The 16,065-nt window shown below is 41.6% G+C and overlaps 1 protein-coding gene across 1 annotated transcript in view; it reads right to left on the bottom strand.

Moving 5' to 3' along the window:
* Window positions 1-16,065, bottom strand: part of SH3RF3 (SH3 domain containing ring finger 3) — a 244,185-nt gene that overhangs the window by 15,110 nt on the left and 213,010 nt on the right. The window lies entirely within an intron of this gene.

The raw sequence follows: 16,065 nt of genomic DNA, 5'->3' as shown, positions 1-16,065 counted from the left end.
TTGACTTGGGATTTTGAGAATCATTCAAAAAGCCCTGACAAAACCCCCAAACCAATATCATCTCAAAGGGAAGCTTCAGGCCTGAAATATCTTTGGATATGTATTTATCATGTGCAATTTGCCACTATTTCTCATGAGGCTTTGAACAAGACAACAGCAGTTACTTACTACACAATTTCCTCTGATTTTAGGGAAAGACTAGTCTGGTATCATGTATTATATGGAAATACTTGCCAAAGATTTAGTTTTTAATGGAGACAACTGCTCCTGGCCACAAGTCTATTATAATCTCACTATACATGTTACATGCCAAGAAACAAAAAGGATTTTATGATCATAGTATCTTTAGCTTTTAAATTCCAGTGACAGTAACATGCATACAGATGTGCACAAAATATTTTATTTATTTATTATTAATTTGAAGATAGATACTATTAAAAACAGGGGGAAATAATTAAAATGTCTTGCTAGACCTGTCTAGGAATTTTAAATGTTTTGAAAATAAAACTGAGAATAAGAAATTAGATTTCAGGTCCCAATACAGCAAAGCACATAGGTACTTCATCATGTGCTTTTGTTGAACTGAGGTGGATGCAAGGCTCTAGAGACTACAAAAACAGATAAAGAAGGAATCTAAAAATATATTTCAATATTCAATTTAGATGGAATATTAGATCTTTCAAACATTGGAACAAAGTCAAAGGCTAGCTCAAAGGAAAAAAAAAAAAAAAAACCAAAACCAACTGAAGAGGAAGCAGAGAGCCTCAGCTATCGTTAAGCTTCCTGGAGGAAGCTGAATTCCTGCTGAATTCAGAAGAGGTAGAAGGTAAAAGAGACTGACAGGGTTAAGAGTGAATGAGATCACCTGCTCCACTGATACTGTAGCAGTTTTAGTGCTACTTTGTCGTGGGAACAGCTGGAACACAGCACAGGGAGTTGAAAGTACTGCTATGATGAGGTAACCCAAAATTGTGCACCAATAAACTGAAATGCAAGAACACCAGCAGAGAAGTGATGAAACCATGGCTCTCAAGAAGACTGTGTGACATTTCCACTTCCAAGCAGCCACACTCTCTAGAACTAAGGTCAGATGGATGTGTTTTAGTCCTAATTTTAGTCCACCTCTTCCTTTGAAGCGTGAGCAACCTCTTGGGTGCACAAAATAAAGGAGTAGGCCTGATATCCTTGTACATTTAACACTTAGCTTCTTTCTCTGCTCAGCAATCTACTGGACTTCAATTATCCTACAACAAGTAAGGGAAATTCAGCTCAAAGCATGGAGATCTCCCCTCTCTGCTCCAGTCTCCTGCCCACCACACTGCCCACACAGAGAGGCTTTAAGTGTATACTTTCTTGGAAAGCAGAAAACTGACAGGAAATACTGACCTACAAAACCCCTTCCTGTGGAGATGGTACTTGGGAAATGGATTGATTTTTTCCCACAGTACAGGAGTTAGGGGGAACCTAAATGAGATTATCAGGCAAATGGTTGAAATGAAAAAAAAATAGGAAGCACTTTTCCACATAACACATAATTAAATGGAGTCTTCATGCACACAGTATGGTGGAAGCCAAAACTATGAAGAGGTTCAAAGGGATTAGGCAAATTAATGGAGAAGAGACCTAGCAAGGACTATTAAAAAGTGGTATGAATCCAAACTCTGCTTCAGTAAATCCCAACAGGTAAATGAAATAGTACTTAAAGCACACACAGGGTAACTCCACCTTGCTATAAAGAGACCACAAAAACAGTAATGTTCTCAGAATTATTGCTATGCTAAAAAAATTAGGTATTTTGGCAAAAGCTTAGGAAACAGGACAAAACCAGGAATGAGCCCTCCCCTGTGCCCTCTCAGCTTTGGGAAATCAGCTGTTCAGGGACTTCCTCAGCAGCAAGGGTCTGAGAGAGGGCAAAAGGCAGCCATCAGGATGCAGTGTCAGGCAAGGAAGAGACACAGAGCGTTGGGAACCACAGCCCCAGAGCACTTTCACAGCCCTGCAACTGCAATTTGGATTCCTCAGCTCCATCTCTGCTGTGCAAACCTCATATCCAGGGCTGCTACACTCACACTGCACCAAGGAGGCACAAAAGTCCTGGTGACAGGGCTGACAAGGCCCTATTCCTTCTTGGATACCAGCTTGCTTCCTAACCTGACACTGCACCGCCTTTGCACATGCCAAGGGCTCCCTTGCAGCTACCATGGGGGTCCCCTGCACTAGGATGCACTGTGTCTTGAGGACCTAACCTAACCTGAAGCCTAAAAATGTTACACCTTTGTTTTAATACAAATCAACTGTGGTAGACTAACTGTACTTTCTAGAGAACTGGAGCAAAACAGCTGGACAGACCATGAGCATTGTTGTGAAACTTTAGGCTGATTTATTCAAATTAGAGGATAATCCATCACAGCTTGACTACAGCACAGGATTCTGAAATGAGAAAAAGATGCACAATTAAATTAACTGCTAGATGAACTACTTAAAATTAATGTTTCTAAATAAGATGGTTTAGACTGACTGGTTAGCTTGCTGCTCCTTGTCTCACATAAGGAAGTGAAAATGATTTATTGATCCTGGGAAGCATTGGGAGCAACACTCAGATTTTGCAGTAAGCCAGAGCACCCTCACTCACAGAACACCTGAAGGAGAGAGAATCAATGACAGAAGTCACAATGTGCTTCGACACACTTTAGTCTTACACATAGCTGGCTCTGGCTCTACCCATTCATGAGGGACAGATTTTGTTTCAGAAGCAAACAGTTAAAATTGCTTGGCCTTCCTTTGTAATCTTGTTAAATGACAGGCAAGTGACACTTGTACTTTTATGGAAAGCAGAAACATGAGGGTAAATGGTTTGGATTAGTGGAGGCCATCTTGTGCTTTATCCCTGATGTATCTATTCCTGCTTGGTTGATCTTGTTCCAGCAGCTGTGCCACCTCAGGCTGTAATTTCAGCACTTCCAACAAACCACACGGTACTGGGCTGGCTTGCACTCAGAGGGAAGACTGCTTGTGGAAAAATCAGGTATCACAGGAGCTATATTCTCCTCTCAAAATCAATTCCCCATTGGAAGAAAAAGGTTTGTCAATAGACAGTGAAAAATTGTCAGAATTTGTGTGTATACTCATTTTGATGAAATAATTACTTCCAAGGATTAAACAGTTCCTAAAAGATGCATTTAGCTGGAGACACAGGAGTCAGCTGAGACTGACAGAATACATCACACTTGCATGGACTGTGGCCTAGAGGGGATCAAAGCAGAAGCTCCTCTTGCCTATATTTCTGAAAATTACCTAGGCTTTGCACTGCTGCTTGGGCAGCCTGGACTGAGCGAGGGACAGGAATGAGAGGGGCCCTGATGGTCCTCAGATGGTCTGAAATTTCAGAAGCAGGTCCCTGACACCATCAAAGCCACAAGCATGAAAATTTTTCTCTTTCTGAAGGCTGGCCTCTAGTTTTGGCAGTTATCACAGCATCAAATCTGAGCATTCCCCAAACATTTCTGATTTATTTCATGCATTAAAAACATCAGGCCTTGTCCCTTCTCCCTCCTACCATCATGACAGCATATCTGAAACAAAGCAATACTACTAACTCAAGCTGGTATCTTCTGTTCTGGGTGTAAGAGAAGCCCAGCCCCTGAGCACACAGGGATCACAGGTGCTATTTTTCCATGGGCATCACAGGCCCTGCTGGGATGTCTCTCAGAACTGCACACTGATTTGTGATCAATTACTGAAGTGCATAAGCTTTGCAGGCAAAGCAGCTGAGGTTTCTGTAACCTCCCCTGTCAGCTGTGTTACAGACAGGCATTTTCACTCTTACTGTATTTCCAAGCAGCCCTGTCAATTACTCCCAGGACACACTAAGATGGCTGAAGTAGTTTTCTTGCATGAAGATCAATTGATCAAGTACAGTCTTTAAAAAAATGAAGAAAGAAACCCAGAATAATTTTAAAGTATTGAAAAGAAAGTGGCTGTCAGTGTCAGAGGAATGACCAGAGGAATGAATTGTAAATGACAAGTTCTTTGGTAAAGTCACCAAGAAACTGTCACTTTCCAAATGCCACAACACTTGGGTTTTAATGACTAGAGAACTTTGCCATGACAAAAAAGCTTGCTTTCTCAAGTCTTGGCAGCACATGTTATAAGAGCATCCTCTCTTCATCAAAAACTAATATTTCATATTTTTTCCTAGTTTCATCTTTTTTCTGCTTAAAAAATATACCCTCCCCCCCTTTGCTTAAAATATTCTATACTAAAGACAGGTCTCTAGTAATATAAAATTTCTCTCTGTTAAATTAAAGTGCAGAGCAAGAAGAATCAGCAATGAGAAACAGAACTAACCAAAGGGAATAACTAGGGCATAAGCAGGGAAGGGAGTCAACAGCACTGCAGCTTTTTTTTCACTTTTGTACTAATCCTGGTTTTACTTTGTTATCCTGTCCCTCCATTTACCTTCCCTTCCTTTGTCTGTTTAGCCCTCTTCTTTTTCCCTGCCACATGACCTGCAGATGCAACCATGAATGAAATGCAACTGAGTTACACTGATTTAACTAATTACCACTTGTCATGTGTGCTACCCAAGCCAATGTTCTCCATTGCCTCATTCTATCCCAACGGTGAGACAAAACATGTTAGCTTAAATGTCAGGCTTAAACTGATCTGGGTAGCCCAAGATGTGTGAGGGTATGCTTTATACCAGAGCTGACAGCAGGGTAATATCAGTGAGAAGCATCTCACACAGGCTGCACACAGACTCACATCTGTAACCTCAAGTGCTCTCTGAACACGAATTTGTTGCATGTCTGGATTGTGCTATGCAATAAGGCAGTGACATCTGGTTGGTGTTTTCATTTGCAACTACTGCAGAAATAATTACCAATGACAGCACATATACAGCATATTCCTCTTCACTCTGCCAGCTAGTTGACTGATGCAGAAGAGGCCAGTGTGACCTGAAATAAATGGTAAATCCTGCCAACAAATGGAAAGAAATGGTCAATTTTAACATGTTAAGTTAAAAATATTTCTGTGAAGATGTTGGGCAAATATATCTCATATCTGAAAATGATGGAAACTATATAAAGATAAAATCACTACTGCACTGGAGCAGAAATGACAGCTTTGTCATTCCATCTCTGAGCCTGCCTACCACAGATGAAGATGAAACACCCTTTACACAAGCCAGATAATGGTGCAAAACTGCAGGGGTTTATCGACAGACTGGCAGGCTTTCTGATTTTCATTTTAGCAAAACAGAGAGGGTAAACATTAACTTATAATTGTCCCATCCTCAGTTTGATCCTGGTTGATTGGAATGTCCCTGCCTATAAAGATAACAGAATTAGTAGCCCATCAGTTAAACAATCATGACTTCTATTCAAGGTCCTGTACTATGATTACTTTGCTGTATCTGACAATCTTCCCAGAGCAGTAGGCAATATGATGAATATCTTGCACTCTTCCTCCTGCCAGAACAGCAATGTGTTTGTTTGAGGACCTCCCTCCAGTCTCCCTCTTTTTAACTCAGCAGTATTCATGCTGTTTCAGAATTCCAGCCACAGATAACCAGATGCTACCAGTTGTTTTGCAATGTTTTCCAGTTAATGATTTTCTGTCAAACCATGAGGACATTTCAAGTAGGTACCATTAGGGCTTGTCTCAGTCCTAGTGCTAGTCAATCTTTCCATTAATTACTTGCTATCTGAGTGTATTCTAAACCCAGCAGTGAGCCCTGAGCTGATTGAGTCCCCAAGCAGTGTCCTGGTTTTACCTGGGACAGAGTTAATTTTCTTCATAGTAGCTTGTATGGTGCTGTATGTTGGATTTGTGACCACACAACAGTAATAATGCCCTGTTTTAGTTAGCAAGCACCCTTGCACATTGTTAAGGCCTTTTCTGCCTCTCACCCACCCCACCAGCAAGGGGGCTGGGGGTGCAGCCAGGGACACAGCCAGGACAGCTGACCCTAGGTGACCAAAGGGATACCCCAGACCCTGTGGCATCACGCTCAGCAACTGGAAGCCTGGGAAAGAGGTAGGAAGTGGGGCACATTCAGGGTGATGGTGTTTGTCATCCCAAGTCCCCATCACTGTAACAGAGATGAAGACCTGCCTGTCAGTGGGAAATGGTGAGCGAATTCCCTGTTGTGCTTTGCTTGTGAGGTAGTTTTTGCTTTACATCTGAAGTGTCTTTATCTCATTCCATGAGTTTTCTCACTTTTACTGATTCTTTCCCCCTTACCACTGTGGTAAGGAAGTGAGTGAGTGAATGAGTGAGTGAGTGAGTGAGTGAGTGAGTGAGTGAGTGAGTGAGTGGCTAAGCTGTCTGACAGGGTTAATCCACAACAGCAGGATTAAAAGGGTAAGAATTCAAAACAATTTTCCTAAAATTGAGAAATGATCCCAAATCACCATAATGAGATCTGCAAAGACAAGCATGATATGCAATTGCTGGGAATGAGAAACCAAATGCACACTGCAATATGAGGAGTGACTGGCCAGCCAACAGCTCTGCCAAGGGACATGGAAGTTATACTGGATCACAAACTGGGAGTGAGTCAAGATGCTCTTGTGAAAAAGACAAGCTTTATCTGTAAACAACTTATATATAAGTAATGGAAAGTGCTTATTCCACCCTCATTTGCACCAACAAGATCTCGGCACAACTCCACTCTGGGACACTACTCCACTACCCTATCTTAAGACTCCAGCAAGCTGCAGACTGCCCAGAGGAGAGATGAAAGTGTAATCAGAGGTCTAGAAAACATTACTGTGAAGAAAGGCAAAGAACTTGGCTCAGTGAGGTTGAACAAAGAGAATTCTGAAGGACCAAACACATTATTAGTTCTTTAACATGTGAAAGGCTGTCAAAGGAAAGCTGATCAGCAGTTCCATCTGGAACAAGACATGAAGAAGCAAGATTGAATTATAACCATGAAAGATTTGTGAGGGACAATAATTTTCTGACCTGAGGAACATGAAAGGACAGGAATGGATTGTTCAGGGAAGTTGCAGAACTGTCTTAGTGGAACAATTTCAAGAAAAGTTAGACATCTGTGGTGGGAAGTCAGCATCTACCCGACTTCCTCATGGCTGATAAATGGAAATCCATTCCAGGCTTCGGGGCCACCATCCTTAGTACCCCTCCTGTGTCACTGTCTCTGCTGGCCAGTTGTATCTCTCAGCCAGGCTCACTCTAAGTCTGCCAACCAGGAGTATCTGGCTTGGATATAAATCCTGTCCAGAAAAATTTTAAAAGCTGGAAAATCACTTTCCTCTTCTATGTCCTGGTCAAGCCTAGCTGACTGATTTCCCTTGCCACAGCAGGCACCATTGTGTTGATAGGATCTGCCTGCCTGACCTCCTCCCTCTTCTGTCTCAAAACTAAAGATATGAAAAATAACATGACATTGTACAGGAGGGAATAGAGATCTCTGAAATCATAAAAAAAGCCACCTAGATCCATTAAAAAATATACTAGTTCTGGACTGATCATGAATTGGGACAAAAAACTACAGCACAGGAAATCTACTTTACTGCAAAATAAGTTGGCCATGGACTTGCATTAAATTACTTTTTCTCTCCCTAAGGCATCTGGTGATGAAGCCCAATGCCAATCTGCTTCTAGTCTGCTGAATACAGTGATCTGAGACTGAAGGTTAGTATTACAGCTTCTGCAGAATTAACTTACAGAAGCATGTCAGTGAATAGGAACCAAACAAAATATATGCAAAAAAAGGTGAAGCAACAGGTTGAGTTCTGCCTTTATAATAAATTGCTTTTTAGAAGGTTGACTGCTTGACACACTATATTAATTGATTACAGGCAGCCTGCAGATGTAGTGTCAGAAAAGTGACTTTTGCATGGTGTGCTTTTCGAATTCCTGAGACTGATCTTTTCCCCAGAGGGCAAAATAGTAACATTTTTTTTTTCAGTCCTTCAGAGACTTCCATGTCTTCACTTGGTCTGAAGAGAATTACTAGATGCTTGAGACATTAGAGTCAGTCTGGGTTGTTATTTTTTTCAACTGAAAGTGGCTTTACCATTTGGCAAAAGAAAGGCTGAGGCGTTGTACATTTTTAAGCTGCTTCTGCAATATGAATAATAAACAAAAGTGTACAAAATATGATAAATATCCCTTTGCTATAACTTGGTTATGCCCTCGAGTTACGTAACAAAAATAGAAACATGCCACAGATATTTGTTGACTGTTTCAACATGCTATTCCTACAGTATTGATGTTTTGTCAGAAACTGCAATTTCCTTCAGTTTATGTAATTCTTCTAGTAGAGCTTCCTGAAAGATTTCTGCATTGACTGTAGATATTTTAACCCACCTAGGAAACAGAAACATTGGCACTGAAAAGTTGATTAGAGACAATTTTCACAGGAAAGTTCAGGCTTTGTCTCCATTAAAAAAAAAAGCATTGGCAGTTAAAATTAAATTTCTTGTAGCTCAGAAAGTAATCTCTGTTGCCTCTGGGTGGTTTAAGACTTATTGGCTTGTGAATTCACAGTTGGAAAACCACTGAAGAAAACAAATGAGTCCTGAATGTGCAGGATGCCCAGATGCTACCAACTCTGACACACTGCAAGTTGTTTCATTGTTTTCAAGGCATCCAGCTTCCTACTCTGTTTTTCTGCTGGAATGGTTTCATCCTGCATGTCCTCCTTCCTAGGAGTGGTGGGGTAGCGTCAGCTCATGCCAGTTCTCTGTGTTACTGCTTCAGGCAGAAAGGAGAACTACGGGGACAGGAAGGTCATTCACACTCTGGGCTTTTTAAGCCATGCATGGGGACTGGGACCTTGATGCCATGAGGGAATGAGAGATGAAAAAGTTCTTCAGGAACAGGGCAGGGAGAGAGCAGAAGGCATGAGGGGATGCTCAGCTGCAGAACTGTGTGGTCTGGGGTGGGGATTGGCCCTATGATCCCACAACAGGCGGAATGTGTCAGTGTCTCTCACTGATAGCACAAGAGCGCTTACATTTCACCCGACTAATCCAAGGACGTACTTGCCATCCCCACCCACAGCCTGGCCCCATCCAGCCATCTGGTCCTGCATGATTTCTTCTGCAGGCAGGGGAATGCCATGGGAACGCCAGTGCCGGGATGCTCACACGCAGACACACACTCGCGCACACATACGCCTCCAGCCTTCTGCTTCCAGTGCTCCCTTGCATGCTCTTTCTTTTGTCAGTTCTACTTTCTTCCTCCAGCCGTGCTAAGGATTTAGAAAAAGCTCCTGGGCCCTCTGTGCTATAAAATTAGGTCTCTACAGGTGCCAGGAGAATTCTGTGCCTTGGCATCCAAACAGCTTCATCTCCAGTTAGCAGATAAACTGAATTTCCTCTTGAAGTTAAAGCACTCTCTAGCTTCTCTTCCCCGGGATCCACTTCCCCTTAAGGCCGTAGAATGCAGCACAGAACCACTCAAAGGAGTGTTAGAGAAATCCACTGCGGACACTTGAGAAATCCTGTGACAGCACTGTGAGGCAGATAAGCAGAGGCGGGGGGAGAGGAGAGAAAAAAGGAATAGCTTTCGGAGACTGCTTGGCAGCAAAGTCAGTGCTTGAAATATCTGTGGGGAGTTTGAAAGCATTTCCTAACATCAAAAATGTGAAGAAGAAAAAGAAATTTTGATCAATGACTTATTGCCCTTGATCTAAGCAAAAGAATCCTAGCCAATCAGAAATAACAGAAATCTGTTTTATTGTAAAGCTTAAGTTTTCTATGTTTTGACAGCTGGGGCTCATGCTTTTGGCTGGGTAATTTGCCAGCTTTAAAATATTCATCACTGAGTTGCCAGGTTTTTGTCCTTTCAAATTGAGCTCTAATGATGAAGGAGAAGGTGCTGGAGAGATTTTAAGCATGAATTTTCTGCCCTAAAACAGAACTTTGTGGCCTGAGTTCACATGACCAGAAAAAGAGGTTTCTGCTCCCTGGCCAAGTTTCTGGTGAATCACTTGCTGGTCACTGAGCCAAGATTCACTTTCTGGAGCATGGGAAGCACTGGTTCATTTGTGATGAAGACAGTCCCCTTGCCTTTATTGAGAGGAAATGGATTAACAGTATGTATTCTGTGCACAAATCTTGAAAGAACGGAACTAAAACATTCCAGACTAAAGCATCCTTACCAAGAAACAAACTGGAACATGTTACACTGAAAATTCATAGCTCATTCTGAAAATGATCTGTGAAATGCTGGTGTTGGTGGCTCTTGGATCAACTGAGATGTCTTACAGAGTACTCACGAAAATCAGTGTCACAGAAGTTTTTGTTTTTTGATGCAAACCTTTAGATTGCTATTCCAATGTTGCTCCCTTTTAATGCATCCTACACTTATTCCAAGAATTCAAGTCAGGCTCTTCTGATCTTGTGCAATTTTTTTATTGCTATGTCTTGCACTGTTTTCATTTCATCACTCAGTTGTTATCATTACATTTCACACCTGTACAACTTAGTGGGCTTTCTTAGTTGAACATAAGGGAAATTGAAAATTCCCAAATTGAAAAACGTTAAATAATTTCATATCTGCTAAGAAGACTACATTCCTCTTCCAGAAACTTGGGGTCAGCCTTATAGACTTGGTATCTAGAAAACCTGCTTGCATCAACTCTGTCCTTAGTTTCCTCTACTTGTCACAGGTGACCGCTATTTTTGTCACATCATTTTATATCTACAAAGTCCTTGCAAGTGCTCAACACTTCACTTTTGAGACTGATCTTTCATTTTCTGGATAAGGAATTAAAATGTCTTTGGGGATATGAAATGATAACGAATCCCTTTCAGTCAGGGACAAGCCAATATGAGAAGAAGTTGCAATGCAGAGACTAAGAGTAAGTAAAAACTGAAAGTGCATAACTGTGTAGGATCTGGTTCTTCAGGCAGTTTCAGGTTGACCATCTGATAGCTTAACTGGACAGCTAATGTGAACTAATGTCAAACAGCATCTCAAGAGTTTATAAAGCCAAATTTCTAAAGGCCCTTTGATCTAGTCTCCAAAGCTTCATAAAGCCAGAGTGGGCAACTAAGTGTGCATGCAGGAGGCCTGCCCTGAGGGATGCTGCCAGGTAGGACTGGGCACAGCAATTTAGAAGGATGAAAAAGGCACTGACAGGAAGGGGGAGTGGTGGAGAGGGAAGTCTCTCTGGTCATGTCTATTCTGGCATAAAAGACAAGGTCAGGATTTAGCAACAAAGCTATGTCTGCATCCATTAACCTTTGTGGGTTGGCTTACATCAGCTTCCTGCTCTACTCTGCACTGGTGCAGCCTCACCTGAAGTCCTGTGTGCAGTTTTGGGCCCACAATATAAGAAACATATAAAGCTATTAGAGAAACATATAAAGCTTTTAGAGAGAATACCATGAGGATGGTAAAGAACCTTGAGAGGAAGTCATGTGAGGAGCTTCAGAGGTAACTTATTTCATCCTGGAAAATTAGGAGACCTCACAGCAATTTACAACCTCCTCATGAGGAGCAGTGCAGGGGCAGGTACTGATCTCTTCTCTCTGGTGCCCAATGACAGGACCTGAGGCAATAGGCTGAAGCTGTGCCAGGGGAGGTGTAGGTTGGATATCAGGAAAAGTTTCTTCACCCAGAGAGTGGCTGGGCACTGGAATAGGCTCCCCAGGGAAGCAGTCACAGAACCAGCATGACAGAGTTCAAGAAGCATTTGGACAAAGCTCCCAAGCATGTGGTGTGCACCTTGGGGCTGTCCTGTGCAGGGCCAGGAGCTGAACTTGATGATCCTTGTGAGTCTCTTCCAACTCAGGATATTTTATGATTCTGTGAACTAACACTCTCTCAGGACAACACAGGAGTGTAGTTTGTGCCACACCACTTATCAGAACTGTTAGTGATGAGCAGTCTGGATGTAGCCATCCTATTTTGGGCAGACAAAAAGCTTAGAAGCATGGATACAAGTCAGGCAGGGACATTTGCAGGGCCAGAAAATAGGCCTTGGCTTGTTCTGTTTTGCAATGTAGTTCTCACACCAGCATCATGCCAAACATACTGTATCATTTGAGGAATGCATTTATTTTGAGCAGGACCCATACTTGAGAAAGTGAGTGACACTGGTGAAGACAGGCAGTTGTTTACTGATTTAGTCTTCACATGCAAAACTGCTGGTGTGTGTTCAAAGTAATTTTCTGAAGATGTACCTCTTCTTATCTTAACATCAGGAAACAGCGGCCTGGTGTATTTTCCCATTTGTTGTAACTTGTTAATCTAGATCCACTATGTATTCCAGGGACCCAGTTCCTAAATTTAAAGCTGCAAACAGACTTGTTCTCTCAGCATACTTGTGAGAAATGTTTAATTTTACATTGCCAATTTTCAAATATTTCAATGTACTCTGGCTAGGTAAAACAGTAAGGAATTGCTGTAACACAGTGACTAATTAATGACTTGTTTGATAGCACAAGCTCTTATTTTCTTCTCTGTCAGCTCTTGGGCCAGACATTTTGGAAGAGTTTAATCAAAATCCTCATCAAAAGCCAAATGATGGATTTTAAAGAAAGTTTAATTACAGTGGTCAAACCACCCAGCATGATTTGCTTGATTTGATTAACATAATGAGGAGCTCATTTAATGAGAAATGCATTAATTCATTCAAACAAGTGGTTTTATCAGTAGTATTAAGCATCAACCCAGATTATGTACAGCAGAAACTATTATAGCAAAAATTGAGCAAGGTCAAAGCAGTAGTCATACCATAATTACAAGCTCTTAGCTGTAATCTACCAGTTGAACTGGGTAGTATTCCTGTCCAAAAAAGAAGGATCCCTATTTTAAAAAGCCCCCAAACCATACAGTTTTGCTCCAATTCCACAGCTGAGATCGCCATGTCTTTCTTTCAGATGTTCAGAAGGTTTGGGAAGTGGGACTGAATTTTTTGACTTTCAGACAGCTACACATGCAGATATTAGTAACAAATGACAAAGAACTCAAAGGAACCCTGCTATCACTCCACACCCCTAAAGGAAATGGATGTTGTCCATTTGCTCTTTGTTTTGCCTCTCTCCTGACCCTGTGATGTCTTAGTGATGCTCCCATCCCTAACCCGGCATAGAGTGACCCTGGGGAAAAATTAGCATTTTACTTCTGGGGAAAGGAAAAATTAAAAAAAAAAAATGCTTCAGGTGGAAAGTATTTGAGCAAAAGAAGACAGAAACTCCTTCACACTTTCTTCCACTGCCTTCTTTAGAAACATTTCACCCTGTATTTCAACTTCCTTGTTCCAGGACCCCTTCCTCTGGGCTTTGCACAGCACCCTTCACCTGGGACCCTTCTCTGGTGCTCCCTGCTCTACCTCCCAGCAGCTGCCACTGCTCTTCTCTCTCCTTTGCTGCCCTGACCACCATCACCTCTTTGACTTTGCCGTGCTCCCTCACCTTTACTCAGGCCACTTGTCATTCCTGCAGCGTCTGTGCTGCCCTGCGGGAGCCGCCTTTCCTGCTGCCTCCCACTGTGCCCGTACAGCACTGAAACTTCTCTGATTTTCAAGTGCTCTACTTCTCAGCCTGCTTGGCTGCCAGAGTACTTTCCAAGTGCTGTTGCACAGTGGACTTCAGCACTGCATAAGGCACAGTTTTTCATCAGCTACTATCAGCAGCTGGTAAAGGAGACCATGCTCAAAACTGTTCCTTAAGGAGACAGGAGGCTGGTCAAGGAGCTGAGATGTGGAGCCCAAGCCCAGTTGCAGATGGGATACTCCAGGATTAGATGCTTACCAACAAGTGAAGACTGGCATGGAGGCAGAATTTCACCTCCTGCTTAAGTCAGCAGGAACATGACAGTAAGACACTATTATTAGGGTACCTAAATGAATGTAAGTACCAAGGTTCACCTGCAGCTTTGGAAATTTGGATCCAGATCTTCAAGAAATAAGCTGAAGCAGAGAACTAGAGATGTCAAAAAATAGACCTAAGGATTTATTTGCTATATTAATAGAAAATGAGCAAGAAAATCATTCATGCTGATCTGAAAACCATAATCCTTAGGATTATTTCTGCCTGTTGCCTTTAAGCCACAAGGAAATGAGTAAAAGTTGGAATTGGAGTCCCTTGATTTTAGAGAAATTGTGGGATTTGCCTATATGTGACTGTTGCACACCAACCTGTGATACATTGTCATATAAACATTTGCACAGAGGAAAGCTTTAGCAGTGATGACTGCACTGTACACTCAGCAAGGCTATTCCCGAGGTGAAGTCGATTCCATCTTGGAACAAACAACACAAACAGCATACATGGACTCACTGCAGAAGCTGCCCCTTAGTGTCACATTTAGTATCCTGAGTGGAATCAACATGGGAAATCATAAAACATAAATTTTTAGAAGATCGTATCTAAAAACACTTTCCCCCACTATCTCCCAACCCAGCCTTCAAGCAGACAATCAACATTACTAAAGTTATAATCTGAAGAAAATTCCCCAAGGTCCAATATATTTCACCATAGAGTGATAAATGCAAAAAATGCAATTTATCTCGACAGCTCTCAAAAGAACCATGAAAAACAATGGATCCTCATCATGTCCATCCCTGGACATGATGCAAATGCAAACTACTTCTTCTTATGAACTATGTGCCCTCTGTACCATAGTGAACTCACACTGACAATTCCTGCATGAAAGAAAACCATGGTTAATAACAACAAAATGTCTCCTAAACCAGTTATTCTCTGATCATTCAGCCTTTTTCCTCAGTGGTATCCTACAAAAGACACTGGAAAGACTAAGCCAGGATTAAAGTTAACAACTTCATAGGACACCAGAAATTGTTGATTCTAACAGCAATGCTAATTTAATGACACATTACAATTTACATCACACATGAATTGCTAATCTCAGTTTCTCAGGAGATAATTACCTGTGCATTTCTTCCATCCTGTGTTCAATAGAGCTGAAGACCTTATTACCTCTCCTCTTACTAACTTCCCCTCTGCTCCTTTCATCTCAAAATACCTGACTGATTAATATAATGAAACTGAACTCAAAAAAATTGCTTCTGATCTTTGCTTATCTGGCAGCTTGCTAGCTACGTCTCTCCTGTTTTTCCTCCTCGATATTTTCTGATTTTTTCCTATTATGTGTACTGATAACAGATACTGCCTTTCTCCACTGACATTCCCTCTGAGTGTTATGACACTTTCCTATTTACCAAAAAACCTGCCCAAACAGCCCTCACTCTGAAAATATCAAGCCCTGTTACAGATATGGTTCCAGTTCTGACTCACAGATGCCTTTCTGAATAGTTATATGTCTTTCCTTCTGGCATTATCCAAGCTCTCAATTTCTTCGAAGAAATATTTGGGCTTAGCAAAGAGTAAGTCAACTTATCTGGCCGAACATCAGACACTATTTCTAAAAAGAAAGGAATTGCTAATTCAGATTTTTCTAAAATGAAAGTGAACTATAACATGGACAAGATTCAGGAAAATGTTGTTCAGCTGGGGCAGCTATGCATTGCCCAGTTGAGTCAGAAATGACAATTTTTACGGTTACTTTTCTCTGATACTTCCCAGATAGTGAACTGGTCTTTGGCAACATCCATTGCAATGATGTTGTATATTATTTCCTTCTCCCCTTCATGCATGGAGATCAAAAACCTCTTAACTTTACTTCTCTGCATCCAAATTCAGTACCTTTAGGCTGTAATAACTTGGGAAAGGTTAACCAGTATTTCAGGACTGTGCTCAATATAATTTTGTCTACAGACTTTCCGTGTGCAGTATCACATGAATTAAAATATATGGACCTATCACTTAATGTGTTTTAGGAAGTAATAAATAGCCAGTACACAATGCTCTGAGGCAATGTGCAGCTCTACCATCTCCTGCCAAATGCTGTTCCCTTCCTTGGACTTGCAGAAGTAGCAAGTGTGGTTCTGTTTCCACCGCATGCAGACCTTGACGCACACCTGAGAGCTGTTCTTTGTAAGCACATACCTAAATGTCACATCCAGGGCAGAATTTCCACACCCTTCTTATTTCAACAAAATGCATTCAGAGAAAATTCAAGACAGGATTAAGGCAAGCATTTTAAAACTCATACTCC

This window comes from Ammospiza caudacuta, chromosome 2, assembly GCF_027887145.1.
Source record: "Ammospiza caudacuta isolate bAmmCau1 chromosome 2, bAmmCau1.pri, whole genome shotgun sequence".
Lineage (NCBI taxonomy): Eukaryota > Metazoa > Chordata > Aves > Passeriformes > Passerellidae > Ammospiza > Ammospiza caudacuta.
The sequence above is the reverse complement of the archived record's forward strand: the minus strand, read 5'-3'. Positions and strand labels throughout refer to the sequence as shown.